At 35.6% G+C, this 16,205-nt stretch overlaps 1 long non-coding RNA gene across 1 annotated transcript; it reads right to left on the bottom strand.

Annotated features, from left to right (window-relative positions):
• Positions 1 to 14,924: 14,924 nt before the first annotated feature.
• On the bottom strand, positions 14,925 to 16,172 carry LOC309440012. The gene is made up of 2 exons (XR_014184103.1): positions 16,068 to 16,172; positions 14,925 to 15,748 (listed from the first exon to the last, which is right to left on the bottom strand). It is a non-coding gene; the product is annotated as an uncharacterized lncRNA (long non-coding RNA).
• Positions 16,173 to 16,205: the final 33 nt, after the last annotated feature.

Raw genomic sequence — 16,205 nt, 5'->3', positions numbered from 1 at the left:
TTGTTTGTTTCCACAAGCCATTCCCTGTTCATATATTCCTGTTTATACTCATGTTAGTACATACATTGGTTTATTTTTAACAGGAAACTATCTCCCTGCTGATTTAACTCGACATTCTTATGATCTATCCCCATTGATAAAGCAGTCAACATTCTGAAGGGGATAAAAATGCAAAGTGCTTGTTAACACATCCCCTTACAATACAGTCCCATTAACAGATCCCAAAATAATTTTTCCAGAGTTAGTACAAATGCTATCTTTCCCCCCTATATCAACAGAAAATATCAGCAATGATGTACACTTGCAGTGGAAAAGAAAGTAAAAACACTTTCTTACATGCTTACAGTAAGACTATAAAACAGATTTAAAGCAACACTTTCTTCTGCAACCTTCTATAGATTGTTCTCTTTCCTTTGAAAAAGGTGCAGGACAACTCTGAATAGATCAAAGTCTCTCATACGTCAGAAGAATAATTACAGCCCAAATTACATCTGTCTTCAAATACTAGTGTATGTTGAAAAAAAATGGATTAATGGCATCAACTTCCGTAAGCATTTCATTTTACCTTACATACAATCACAGTGACTGCACAGACTCTGAAAAAAATGGTATTACTTGAAGAAGAATCTAGTAAGAGCAAGCAGCAGAGGGGTGCAAAATAATAGGACAGACAGGGTAAAATTGGTGTTCTTATTAATCTCTCCATTATTAAAAAACAAAACAAGGAACATTTAGTGGAACTGAAAGGCACTGCATTTAAATTTAAAATTAACTAGAACAAATTATCACAGCTTTCAATGAGGGCAAGAGCTTAGCAGGATTTTCAAGAGATTAGACGTTTACGTAGCTAATTAAATCATTCAGGATTTATGCCAAATACTAATGGGGGTAAGGAAGAAACATCTCTTAATGAAAATGAGTCAATAAGTATCTATGACAGGATTTCTTGTACCTTCCACTTAGTGGATCAAACTAAATGCAGAAAGCAGAGGGCTTTCCTAGACTTGATACAGTAAAACAGTTACTTTTCGATAAATTGTTGTGGTACAAATAGATGTATATTCGATTCTGCTAAGCACTTCATATGCTGTATGCTTTTCTTAGGCACAGAAGTAAAAATGTGCAAACGTTTATTTAAAGACTTCCTTCTAAAATAGACATTCCCAAAAGCACCCATGCTTTTTTCCCCGAAAATACAGAAAATATTTACACAAGAGTGTAAATTACTACTACTACACATTGTTCTTATTGCCCACAGCCAAACTGATGTAATACTACATGCAAAAGTATAAGGAATAAACTGGTTACCAGATTTTTTTTTTTCCCTCTCTGTAATACTGTTTCTCACCTACATACAAAAAAATTTGTGTGTTTTTAAGAGAATCCTTTTCTTCCTCTGCCCCCCCCCACCTTCCACTGGAAAGAGTTGCCAGGGTTTGCATCATCTGTCTTGAAAACTCTCCTGGAGCTGTATTATTATATGGTTATTTCAGGGTTGACTATCATAGCAAGTCATAGTCTGTATTTAGCTAGCAATTAAATATTTTACTTTTTTCCTCACTATAAAGTAAATAATAATTCTGCAAGAATTAGAATGAACTTAAAACAGATTGTTTCAGTAATCTCCCACCTCATTTACATTTATTATGCAATTTTTACTTCTGGTGTCCTTTAAATATCAGCATCATCTTCATCCAGTGTGCTTGATCCATAAGGTATTAAAGCTACAAGTCAAGAAAAAGAAACTACAAAAAAAAAAAATATATGTAAGTAGACTATGCATGTAATACATAGTAGGGAATAAATCACAATCCACATTATTTTAAAACCATCTATAGGGTTTATGATAAAAATTATACTCTAGTGGATTAGCTTCCATAACCACCACCAGGAAGTTATCAATTACAGTGTTAAATTGTGAGTCAAAGACTAATTTCACAAATTCTGGTGGTTTGGCTGGCTGTTGCTGTTGGTTTGGTTTTGGTTGTTTTATTTTTTTACTGGATGCTACAAAATAAACTCAATTACTTAAGTTAGGATGAGCATCCAATAGCTCTTGTGGCAGATTCAGCAACTTTTAATAAAGTTCATGATTAGACTTTTCTTCTTTCATTGTTAAAACCACAATTTATTATTTCTTCTGTTTGGAAATTGTGCTTTACATTTCTTTTAAAAAGACATGCTCTTTGAAGAGTTGTTTCTTTTTAGTGTTCTATAAAGTAGAACATACAAATTACTTTGATTTGTAACTTCAAAGCCTGACTACGGAGAAGAATCTTGTAGGAAAATAATATTGTGTGCTGCAAGGCATTAATCCATCCTGGTTTGTAATCCTTAATAAATAAACATACCCACCAATATTCAATTTAAATTATTTTAAACTATTTTCAGTGGATGATAGTTGAGGTTTGATTGTTGCAACGGTGGTCAAAAATTGTATTAAAATTCTAGCCACCACACGCTTCCATAGGAAATAAATGTATCCAAGTAAAACTTGTGGTAAGGCACATGAAATGCAGTACAATTACGTACTTTTGCCCAGGTCTGTATTATATAAAATCACTTTAATACAATATAAGAGATGGTATTTAAGGTATTAAATCAATTTGATTCCAATTATATGAAATAAATGGAAATAATAATTGTTTATATCTTCTTCAAAGGATTCTTCTCACTAAGTTCTGGAAAAGGACACCAACACCTGAAGAACAGCCGTGGACTTCTCCCAGGAGGACACATACTGTGACAAATTCTCTTGGGAAACAGTCTTTTACTAGTCCTTCAGTATCAGAGAAGTGGAAGAGAGATCTTGGAATGATGCACTTAAACAGTCAAATCTAAGGAACTTGTAAAATGAAATTGAATTGTCAGTGTTAGGTTTATAGTCGGACTCCATGATCTTAAGGGTCTTTTCCAATCTGAATAATTCTGTTCTATGATGTTAAGACCTCCAGTATTTTGCAGTTCACTTTCCATTATCCTATTCAAGTTGACAAAGATAATTTAAATAAAAGGACTTTGTTAAATAGCCAATTAAAAATGTTATTACAAGCACAGGTATAATCTAAATAGCCCTTAATTCACTCTTTTCTCCCAAACTTCCCACTGTGTATGTTCTCATGATAGTCACCAGCTATAGCTGAATGCAGAATCTGGAACTTGAATAGAATAATCAAAACATTGTGACTGAACATTTTATTCTTCTCTGAAGTCTTTGTGTTGCTCAGACAAACTTCATTTCAGTTCCTCCTTCAGGGTGCCATGTTCTCCTCATCAAGAGGGAAATACGCCCCCACCTTCCATTGTAGTCACAAATTGGACAAAAGAAATGCTTCCCTAAAAGGTTTGGGGAAAAGGCTATTTTGGAATTGCAGTAGCAAAGTGGGGGTCTGCCTTCACATCAGCTTCGAGACATACAGAGTACTCATAAACAATAATACCCACTGCAATTGTTATAATACTGGACACTGTAGAATATCATCACTCTGAAAATTTAAAAATCTTATCACCTTGTTTTTGTAACACCCAAACCTCCTACAGAGTTTTATTAATACCATAAGAATATTTATATTTAATTTCATATTACTTTCAATTGCTCCTGAGGACCTGAGAACAGAATTGTAAATGATCCAAGACAGTTCTTTTTTGTATGAGTGCCCATTGCAACACTTATGACACATCCTATCAAAATGCAAAGATGACATAAGGGAGAACACAAAGATAGAACTATTTGTTGGCAGACTCAACCAGTAACTACCCAGAGTGCTGCAGGTACAACCAGAACTGGTTCCTCATATGCTAGCTTGGTTTTCTTAGCTCAAGATACAGCAGAGCATTGACGCAGTCATAAAATTTCCAAAGCCCATGGAAGTCAGGTATGTCCTTTTCATACAGCATTGCACTTTGAACCACTAAGCACTGCTGAATACAAGATGGTGATGTGCAGATCAAAGACTCAAGCAGCCTAAGCTCAGAGTTCACCTTTTCAAACTTACACAAAAATGACCTCTAGCAAAAATCTCCCACAGTACAGCAAAATAACTATTCCATATTATAGCTGCAGTATCCTCAAGGAACTCCTGTATCAGATGAAGGGTTATCACAGTGTTGTGAGCACTTGCTCATTTCACCAGCTCCCAGTCTTCCCTGAGCATCACAGAAAGAGCACCTGTCTACTTGCATCAAAGCATCTGAAAAGTTCCTTCTGATGGCAGATTTTGAACTAACTGGAGAAAAGTAAATGGCAATGTAGGAAAAGGTTGTTGTCAAGACAGAAAACATCAAGACAGAAGTCTCAACAAAGGGTCTGGAGCTCGAAGAAGAGAAAGATCAAAACTTTATTATAAAGGCATAGATGTCAGGTTCTGGTTACACAGGTAAAGCAACAGTTTTCTTAATTTCAATGCTAGTGCCTTTCTGCCACCTACTGATATATTTCAGTTCACTATTTTACCTGGTAGTTTACTCATAAGATATTCAACAGATGGGTAGGTGACTCAGCTAGTTACTACTTCTGGCATCTGCAAATATATATTTATTTGCAATTGCTAGAATTTTAAAAATATAACAGTTTTTCAGTTAAGCATTCAATGAACAGCACTGTACACAGCTGTCACTGATAATGTAGCACATGTGGATACATATGCTTATAAGAAAGGTCTAAAATAATTTTATAATGCCTATAATTGTAATAACTGGAAGTAGTTACTCAGGAAATTATTTTTCAAAAGGTTATCATGCTAGAAAAGGTTTGAGAATTGAGATAGCAGATACCTCATGTTATCAATATAAATTATGTCAGTTGTTTATACCTGATTACCAGTATTTGTGTCAGTTGTTTATATCAATCATTATCACAGGCTTTATTTGCATTTAAATTCACTGTATGACTTGGGAATTCACACAATTATTTTCTGGTCCTAAGGGCAACAATAAAGAAAAACACAAACACTACAGACCTCTACAGAAAATCTCCATAAAAATGGACATCAAAAGTTAATAACTCCCAGAATACACCCACCCTCTGCATGGAAGAACTTAAGAACCAATAATTTCATTGCTAATCTTGGCATAAAGACAGAGTTCTATTAAAATATTTATCACAAAAATAATCCCTAAATTATTAATTTGATGAACAGGACAGCTTCGGAAAAAGTTGCAGAAAAAAATGACAAGAAAGCTTATATTCTAGAGACAGACTGACGAAAGTGAATTTAACATTGTAAATACAGAGAGTGTTATCAACAGTCTACCAGTGTCTGCATCACAAGAACATACCTAATATGAGGTCATAAATAGCAGATATGGGCATACCAAAAAACAATTGCAGGAAGTGGGATCTTGATAATTTTACACTGAATGTACATGGCAGAAGTAAAACATTGTGAATAACTAATTATTAGGACAACTCTTCTCAGGGTATGACAGATATTCCATACTGATAACTAATTCCTAAAATGACTAAGTGAAAGAGAAGCTATAAGACTTTTTAATGAAGGAAAAGACAAAAGTTCCTATCAGTTGGCTTGTCGAAGAAAGTTAACCCAGAATTTCAACAGCAAAAATATTTCATAGAATGTCAAGTTTCTTGGGAAATTTGTACTTGTAGCTGAAAAGCTGAACAATTTAGAGAACCCAGATTTTTTTCAAAACAAGAAACATTTAAATGGAATAGTGTCCATAATCTGGTGAGTGCCATTGTCTTTGCTGACTGTCTGCCTCAGATCTTCATCTTTCATTATAAATTGTGGCAGCTCAGTTTGAGGGCTTACAATGTTTCATAGGATATACAGTCCCATCCATAAAGAACGTGTGGTAAGTCTTCCAGTCTACAAAAATCATCATGCTAGATGCAGTATCTAATAAAAATGTTAGTTTTCAACCACGTTTTAAAGCTTTTCCACTATGCTTCACTTTGAGGATATTTAACTAGGATGCACTAAAAACCCTAAGCTATCATACAAACATTTCCCACAGTTCTGAACATGAAATCCTAACACATCAGAATCCTGGCCAGCTTAAAAATATACAGTCCATTACCACCTGCACCAAGCAGAATTTACCAGCTGAGAAACCGGTATGACAGGAAAGCACTTCCTTCACCAGCTGCCCATGACAAAGCATGCATGAGTTTCCCTGACATCAAAGGATGTAGCTTCTCTTTTTCATCTAGAAAGAAAGGTACATTTAAGCCAATTTTTTTGACATAAGAGAAAAAGCCATTCAATAAAATCGTGCGTGTATATATATTTTTTAAAGTATATTTGAAAGGTCACCTTCTCCGCCCTCAAATAAAATGAGACTTAATTTTAATTGACCATAGCAACTACATGGCTTTCAAACAAGATTTATACTCCACTACATCACAGGCGTAGCACCTCACCTGCATTTTAACATCTGAATGGCTGATAAACATGTGCTTACATATTTTCCTGAAGGAGGATGCTTTCTTGAATTTCGAGTTAAAGGTCATCAGGAAAAACTCAACTCCTGAAAGCCTCCAGAAAACATGTAATTCGTAACTACTTAACAACAACAGGTAGAGGTCACTATTGACAGCCTGTGAGATCAGAGTTCAGAGAGGAGGGTTTTTGGTAGCAAAAAGACATATCTCTTAGTGTCTCTTTTCAGGATAAAGAGAGTGCTGTTCAGAAACCAAGCCAGACTTTATCTGCTTCTTTTAAGCTCTCTCTTACTATAGCTATAACAAAACTTACTACAGAAATGATACAGTCATGGACTTGAGCACTTCTACTATGAAGCATGTTATTTCACTTTAAATTTTCTTAAAAACTTTTAAGGGGAAAAAAAAAAAAAGGTAGCAATCTCCACAATCCTTATACATTTTTGTAAGAATCGCTAGGGGGAAAAGCAGAGCCTAAACAACCACAGACTACTACAGAACTCTGTGGGGCAAGGGAAATTACTTTGACTGAAATTTGTTATAAAAATCTTGAAACTACTTATCGTAGATGGAAGCTTTCATAAAAACATTGTGCTGGAGGAGATCCCCAGGTCATTAAGTCTAACACTTTATTATCATAAGCAAATATGTCATTAAACCCTTTCATCAAATTGCTCTGAAACTGTGGTCTGACAAGATTTAAAGCTCACAAGTAATTTCTGTGAACATATTAATGGATATTCTTTCCTATTTTCGTATCAATCTGCTTTAACCTGGAATAAAAATCCTGTGAAGTAACTGATGAGAATATTCTACAGAACTCAAACTAACCTAAAGTACATTACATAATTCAAGTAAAACCTTTCTTTTTAATTGTAGTTTTAACTTTTTCTTAAGGTTTAGTATATATTGGGTCAGGTTTTGTTAGACCATTCACATTGAAAAATGACTTCAATTTAAGACAGCTGTAAGACAACTGAGCACATCTGTCAAACATTTGTTAATAAAAGATCTAGAAGTGATGTTTAAAGGCAGTCACAGTAGGGGCTAGACAGTAGTACAAATACATCAGTTTTAAACTGACAAAAGAGAAAAGCCTAAGTATGATGGCATAGAACTCAATACAGTAGAAGATATTCTCTATTCCTCCAGCTGAGACTTCTGTTTGAAAGACCTTGTTTGATAAATAACTATTAAGGAGCAACTCCTCCTCATCACATTCACACAAAATTCAATGCAATATCAGAAAGTATTAGAACAATTACCTCAGCCAAGTTTTGACTTATGAAGTCTAGCTATGTAAAACTTAAACTTTCCTTTAGAAAACAGGGAGTGTTCCTCTGTTCAATAACTTAAAAACCACTCTGTCCAACATGACATCAAATATTCTCTATTGCAGTACTACTACTTACAAAATACTCCATCTGGAGGAGAAACAGACAACTGCAGGCATGATCAGTTCATTTCAAGCACTAGCCAAAAATTTATCTTGCCCTTTTTTTATTATAACATGCTATAATTTAAAAAAGGAGATACCATTTAAAGTGGGTAAACTAAGATGTGATTTTCATGCATCTAAAAGAGCCGTTCACTTAAAAGAAAGCAGGATTGATATCACCTAAACACCTTTGCAGTTTAGATTCCATAAATGTGAATTTATAATTCAAATCTGACGATTTACAACTTTCAAATGTCTAACAAGCGCAGCGTATTAATTAGCAAGGTCAATATAAATCAAATATCTCAAACAGTTTTGAAATTCAAGATTGACTTCAATACATTTTATACAAGCTAGTGTTGAACAACCACAGATGTTGAGACTACACTTTGCAAATAATTTCATACAGAAGCAAGATTAAAGAAGCAGAAATATACCCATCCTCAAACCTATTATATTATCAGAATAGATGCTAGGTGAATTGAAAAAAATGAGATACATCTGTTTTCTCATTTTTAATTTAAACCAGTGTTTTGTTTTGTGCTTTGACACTGAACATATCTGCAGTCTACATAAATACATCCATCCCCCAGCCCCACCTGAAGTTTTTTCCAGTTCCTCCTGGTCAATGCTATATCTCAAGAATCCTTGCAACACAAAAGTACACTCAGAAATGCCAAATTATTAGCTTTTTTAAAAATAATCATAATGTATACTAAATCAATGCATCCTTATAGCAGTATTTGGTTTTGTATTCTCTCCAAACAAGTGCTACTGGCCTCTATATGCACATACTCATGAGTACTGGAAACAGGGTACAGAAATAAAACATTTTTAGTCTGTCTGCAACAGTTATATGTGTGACATATAAACCACTTCAAAGTGGCATGCCTGAGCAGCTCATAATCCTGCTTGAATGAAGATACAAGCTTAATCCAAAGTATCTCCACATGGGCCACTTCTGTTCATAGAATCATAGATTGTCTCTAGTTGGAAGGGGCCCATAAGGATCATCGAGTCCAACTCCCTGCTCCTCACAGCACTATCTAAATCTAAGTGACTAAGAGCGTCACGTTCATCATGCTTCCTAACAGCCTCCTTCTGTACATGGCCACAGACCTTGTGTCCACCCTCTGTTTTCCAGCCACTGCACTGACACTGCTCAGGTAGGTGCAAAGTGGAGGCTGAGGAGGCGTGGATGCAAAGACAGCAGCACAGGTTTCTTATTTAAGGGAGTAGAAGTCTTTATGGAGGTTTGGAGACACCACTCTCCAGCAATAAGGCCTCATACACCACCTGGACCTAGTATTGCTGCTGATGAGCGAATGTGAGGAAATTAAAGTTAGGAACACCTACCTTAAACCATGGGAATTGCCACCGACTTCAATGGGACTATTCAATGTAAGCATGTAAAAATTAATGGTCTTCTAGCTGACTGGTTAAGTTTTGCTGCACAATGGCAGGAAATATGTAAATGTTTATTGTACTGCCTTCCTGCAGGTTCTGATTTACAAGTTTATTTGTCATCTACCAGCATACTCAATGTCTTCAGTAAAATATGATAAACAGATCAAGGAAAAGCTTTCAATGTTTTAAATAAAATGGAAATCACATATCATTTTTTCCTACAAGTTCACTGTTTGATCAACTGCTGTCACATCTGTGTTAGTCAACATAAATCTTGATAAACTAAAATGCCCGATGTTTCTTGCACTTGAGATTTAACATTAATTGTTAATTTCCAAATGGATTCTTTTCTGATGCAAAAAACAGGAGAGTGAATTAGCCATCGGTTATTTCCTAGCCTACGGTTCTTTACAACTGGAGACATTTTTAGTGAAGAGTCCAAATCACGCAATTTGCTCCCTCCGGTGGTTACAGCTCTAATCTGTTTCAGAGCCGATTGCAAAGGGGGAAGGAGAGTGGAAGGGTGGGTTAGGTTGTTTCCAAATCGAGACTAGCACTTTATACAACAAAAACAAAAACTACTTTTTTTTCTTCTTAATCGGCATTGTTTCTAATTTACTATAATATTCATTTAAAAAAAAAAAAATCAGATTAAAGTGGAGGCTTCTTGGTTCACAAAACAGGAAGAGAGATTAATAACCAGTAAAATGCTTTGAAGAACCTATCCCATTCAAACCAGTATTTAACATTAATTTAATCAGGAATATTGGGTACTATCACACTGTACCACTAAAAAGAGAACACAGCTGTTGTTCAGAGGACTGTTTTAATTTTTTTCCACATGCCAAAGTTACTTTTTCAAGATATTTGGTTTACGGCATGGCTCAGCTATGAGTACTTGATCTTCCTTCAATCTAACAATGTAATCAAACTGCACACAAACATCCCTGAATAATGCACAAATATTTATTTGAAAAAATCCAAGCCAAATCACTGGATGCAAGTTTTTCTAACGGGACTCTGCTATCATCAGCTACACTGATGCAAATCCACACTACTTACATTCAAAAACAAAACAAGAGCTATTACAAATCTATACCAGCATTTTGTACTTTCGATTTTCATTTACATCTCAAAGACTCTTCTTTGATTGAAAAGAATAAAGACTCCATAACTTCAAAGAAAGATTCAATTAAAAAAATCCAAATGCCCATCTGATGTTTAATAACCATGCAGGAGATGAACAAATAAAAGTTACACTAAAAGAAATATGCAAAAATGAACAGGTATGAATTATCAGTTTGTATTGAAAACCAATAGGAACAATCCAATATGAAAAGCATCAGAAACAGTATATGGAAAGCATATTTTCAAGTTTCAAAAATGAGGCATCTCAAAACTGCCACATGAAAGCACTTAGTCTAGGACAAGAGGGAAGAAAGTCTTTGAGGAAATATGATACAGCAAAGAACAACAAACTCAAAGTATTTGCTTAAAGTATTTATTGTTCCATGATCCATGTTAAATGACCCATTATCAAGTAGATGTACAAACTTATTAATAAACAAATTATGAGGATCAACATTACAATAGTTGTTTTACTGTACATCATGGTTTGGATTTTCAGAACATGCTTCTAGTACTGACAATCATTCTGGCTGTCATGCACTAATGACAACTCAGAGTGTGCAGGAATACATAGCAATAATTAAGCAAACCAAATACCACCATCCAATGAAATCTCAAGGACACACACAATAAATTGGCTTAAGCAAGGAAGATGATTAGCTGTTTTTAAAATCTGCATTACTTGCACATCCTTGACTAAAGAGATGGTCTATTTTGAAACATCTAGTTGGAAAAAAAATTGGCATTGGCTCCAGCTGTGAAAGAGATACTCTATTTTATACTGCTATTGTATCTGACACTACACTCAAGTGACAGTGAAGAAAAGCACAAGCTTTGGGAATGTGCCATGATTTCAAGGTACATTTAGTGCTACTACCAGAAAACCGTGTTTAAACAGAGTTGAGTGATAATGAGAACTTGACTTGAACCTACAGAGCCCCTTGTGACCTACAGATGGAACGGCTTACAGCACAGACCAGCACCTTCTACTTTTTCTTAATCATGTAGAGTATAAAATCTCTAAGAAGACTGTACAGATGATAGCACAAAATTGGTGAAAGAACAGTAAATTCTGACAGAACTAAGGCAATGCATATTCTTCAAGCCACATACATTCATACAGGATACTTTCTAGTAACAAAGCTGCACTATGTAAAGAATATACATCACACTTAAAAGAGGTATCCTGAAAAAGCAGTCACAGTAAAAAAAAAAAAAAAAAAAATCAATAGAAGTTAGAAAAAAAAATCAAACTGCAGATAAAATTCCATGTAAATGTAAAGCAAAATAGCAGGTATAATATTTCATTGTAGAAACACTAACAAAGTAAAGAGTACAGAAGAACTGCACATCTATATAGCACTGACTTAGCCAACACTAACACAACTTAGGGGTCCATATTTTAAAACATGACAGAGGAAAACAAGAAATAATACAGAAAAAGCTGTTAAAATAATTATTAGAAGCCTGGAAAAGTTTCTTACAGAGGGATTTGAGAACTGTAATAAATTACATAGTATTTGAATCACATTTCAGTCTTCATAGGCACACTGAAAGAAGAACTTAAAATGTCCACAATGACTACTTTTGCAGAGAAAAAAAGAGCCAAGAAACTGAATACAAATTAAAAATAAAATATGTTAGTAATTAAATATGGGCATAAACTGAGAGGAGGAAGGGGATTCTCCTTCTCCAGAGAGGTACAAATAGAGCAGGGATGCTTGCTTGCATTGTAACCTTTAATATAAATGTAAATCAATTCAACTGAGCAGCCTGAGATAGAAAGGGCTCATGCTGAAAAATAACATGCTTTTCCACCCCACTCACTGCAGGCATCTATGAAACAACCTAAAAATAATTCAACACAGTAGAATTTATAGCAACCATTTATCTGGTTCAGACAGTAATCACAGCTGTTCAAAGTTTAGAATAAAAATGTTCCCATTGTCAAAAATAATGCAAATTTACAAATTTCCAAACAAAAAAAATACTATAATTCAAATATGACTCAAATTCAAAAGAAACAGAAAATTTAATATTAACAATTAAACAAAGCTTATTCAGAACAAGAAGCCAATGACCTTCCCTTTGAAGAAAAAGTTATTTTAAAAGGGTCCAAAAGTATTTTCTTACAAAATATAATTTTTAAAAACTTCTGTTCCTTAGAGGATAGTTCTGCTAACAGTAATAAATACAGTCTGTTGAGAAAATAGCAATGTTATAAATGGTTTTAGTAAATTAAAGTCGATTTTAAACTATAAGACCATCTTTTTCTCCAGATGAGTTAAACCTGCATAACTAGTAGAAAAGAGTACCACTGGTTATTTGTACTGTTTATGTAAATGTTGCCATTCAGACCGACACATAAGGCATTCCAAAACTACATCCATGAATCACAGCATCTTAATTACCTGAGAAATTACAAAGATGAAGTATTTTTGCCTTTCAATAGTGACATTTGATTATACTATATTAAAAGGCAACATTAACAAAGCACTGTTTGGTTTTGGTTTTGTTTTGTTTTTTTTTTTTTTAAAAAAGTCCTTATTCTTCCCCCCCCCTCAAGATTCTTTATTCTTTCCGGCTATTTAAAAGTAGCATTGCTGAGATGGACTATATCCTTGCTGTTTATAGAACAGACATCAATAGTATGAGACTATAATAACATTGACAATAAATTATTATAACGCACAAGGTAATAGCTTAGAATTCTCTGAAAACAGTCACTGCCGTGACATCCTGTTTAAACTGCGGAGGTGAAGAGTTCTGGTTACTCTCTTCTCTTTCCCTTGTTTGCACTACCTGGCTGAATGACTGCTAACTACCTGTTTGCCTGCTGTACTCTCTCTAACTTGATGCAACAACCTCTGGAAGTATCCTATGCAAAATAATCAGAAGACACAGAAACCAGAAAACTGGTTTGTTAAAAGATACATACCAGACTAAATATATCAGCTCTCTTACTCTAGGTCTATGAAGATCATTTTCTTAAATTGTGCTATAGGTTCTAAAACTTTTTCCTCTGATGTTGGCTTTGTAAGTTATTAGGCAATGAAGTGATTGCATTCACTACATCACACTTTGCTTAGAAGTACCTTACCAATGAGCATATGTTTTCTAGCAAAACAAAGAGGACACTAAACAACTGAGATAAGTTATTATTTTAAATATTAGGTTTCAAGAGGAATACTTGATACTTAAGTGTACAACAGTCAAGTTCAACTATTCTTCAAAGATGAAGTGTTATGAGAACTCTAATAATTTATCGCCCTCTCTTAAAAAGAGCACCATATGATTCCCCAAGATTCCTCTAAGTAGTTGTAAATTACATTGTGGTCTTTGGCTTTCCCTCAGATTAAAATAGTTTAGGACTACAGGTTTTATGTTGACTTTCTTGAAGACACAGGATTTTTTTTTGTCCATTTCTGGAAGTGAAAAAGACAGCACAGCACTATCCTTGCATGAACTCTTGAAAATACTACTATGAAACATGGATATTTTACATTTGATGGCTAAAATATGAGTAGTTTCAGAACACTTACAAACCTGAAAAAAACCCAATATAGAATCTGCATTTTACTATTCTCAGATGATAAATACATTTTATACTCAGAAACAAAAAGCTTACAAAAACCTCTTGTACTCCCATTGATTAGCTTTCACAACGATTAACAATTATGCTTCTTTGTAAGCATACAAATCATAGTTACCTCTAAGAAACAAATGCTTCACAAAACCAAACAACTATCCACCTAATGAAAAGATACATCAATTTAATGTATAAAAACCACTATTTTACTCGCAGCAGATACAAATTCAATAACCTCTTCAGTACACTTCTTTTTTGCATTGCAGTTACAAAGCAACTGTCCTCATAGAAACAGTTCAATCCATTTTCCTACATCATACTTTTCTCTAAAAGCAGAGCAGACAGCATATGGCCCACTCCACTCTGTACTGAATGCCTCAGGGTACTCGTGAGCCAACTGCTACAGTATTGCAAAACAGCAGTGCAGAAAGCCAAGTGATTAAATACCATGGAATAGCTGCCCCCATTTTCTCGGAATAAACTGCACAGGCATGTTCAGACAGAGCTTCAGCAAAGAGAATGATCATGACTGCTCTCACAGGAAACACCATGCAGAGCTGCTGGGTTAAGCTGGTCGTGCCCCACTGAAGGCATAATCAGGGACTAAAGAATTGTTTTCCTACACACATCAAATGGATTTAATTAGGACTGGCCATGCTACAGGGAGCTATGACAGCATCTTCGGCTTCCAACTGAGTTTTGCAGGAGGCTGGGGGGTGTTGCTTTTTGTTTTAAAGAACACTAAGCTATTTCTATTCCACCCTCTTTCCATCCTGAACTCTCAGCTCTAAAGCACTAACTAGAGACCTTCTACTACAGTTGTGAAACATTTCTTACACGGATGTGGAAAAAAGGCAGAAAGTTAAGATTTCTGGCAAAACAGAACATTCCGAGAGCTCACATATTTGCTGTGTATTTTTCCTAGTTCTTTATAGCAGTGTGAACAAAAACATGAAACCTGGAATCTTTAAATTATTTAATCTGATAACTTTTCATTGTGTTTCTTATCAGGATCCATTTGTCTGAAGTGTTTGCGTTAAAAACAAAGAAGTTTTAACATGTATACTTGAAAAAGGAGCACTGCTTCAGAGTACATTCAATTCAGCAGAGTAAACAAAAAGTTATATAAACATTGCTTTAAAGTGTGCAATAAATGAGTGAAAGAAGCAAGACACTAGTGTATATTCAGGACTTATTTTTTTCTCCAGTACACTAACCTAAAAAAAAAAAAAAAACAAACCACCACACAACTGATGAAACCTGTAATATTCTAGTCTTAGAAATGTTAAAAGTTTACTGTCTTATAAAACAGAAATATAGCTCTTCTGTTTCTCTAATACTCGTACAATAATTTCAGACTAAATTGCAGGTCTGTAATTAATAAGCAGGCATATCAATTACATGGTAAAGAATTTCTATTCTGATATTCTACACTGACAAGTTCTGTCTCATATAAAGAAGTGAATGGCAAGTGCAAGAATGCTGTTAGCATTTCACAGCATTTGTACATTAATACACTGAAGGTTATCAACTGCTCAAGTTTTTTTTCAAATGACAAACACTTGAGAGAGTTTCAGAAACGACTTAAAGATCACCCTAAAAGTGAAAATAAAACTAATTGCACAGACTGCACTGGCTCACCAACTACTTCTCTTTCGCCCCCCATCTGCCTTCTGCTGTAAAAAGAGGACACGTTCTCCCATCTATCCACCTTCCGAGCAGCAAGATGTGAACAGGACACCGTTGCAAGCCACAGACAGCAGGCACAACACAGGACAACAATCTGCAGACAGAATGAAGGGGGGGGGGGGGGAAGAAAACATAGTGATAAAGAGCCGAAAGTGGCCCTAAGCACAGGAGCTGGCTCCTCTTCCAAGAGAAAAGGTGGGGGCAGGAACACAGCGCATGCCTCGATGTAAGACGAGGCCAAACCATCCTTCCCGACCCGCCCGCTCCGTGCGCTCCCCCTCAGCGGCTCCTCCAAACCGCCAGAGCACCGCTGAGCCCCCGACAACATCTCAGCGTTCCAGGGCTTCACCTGACACGAAACCTCCCACCGAGAAAAAGCGCACTCGCCCTTTTCCACCCGCGGGACCCCTCACCGGTTGCCGCAGCAGCCGCGCCCCAGCAGCCCGTCCACCGACACGCTGCCCCCACGCCGCCCGCAACAGCCCCCGAACGCACTTCCCGCCACCGGCCGCTGCGCGTGCGCCCCAGTCCCTCCCCCCGCCCCACCGAGC

This window comes from Streptopelia decaocto (assembly GCF_964273445.1).
Source record: "Streptopelia decaocto genome assembly, chromosome: 5".
Lineage (NCBI taxonomy): Eukaryota > Metazoa > Chordata > Aves > Columbiformes > Columbidae > Streptopelia > Streptopelia decaocto.
Note: the sequence above shows the minus strand (reverse complement) of the source record. Positions and strands in the feature narration are given on the sequence as shown.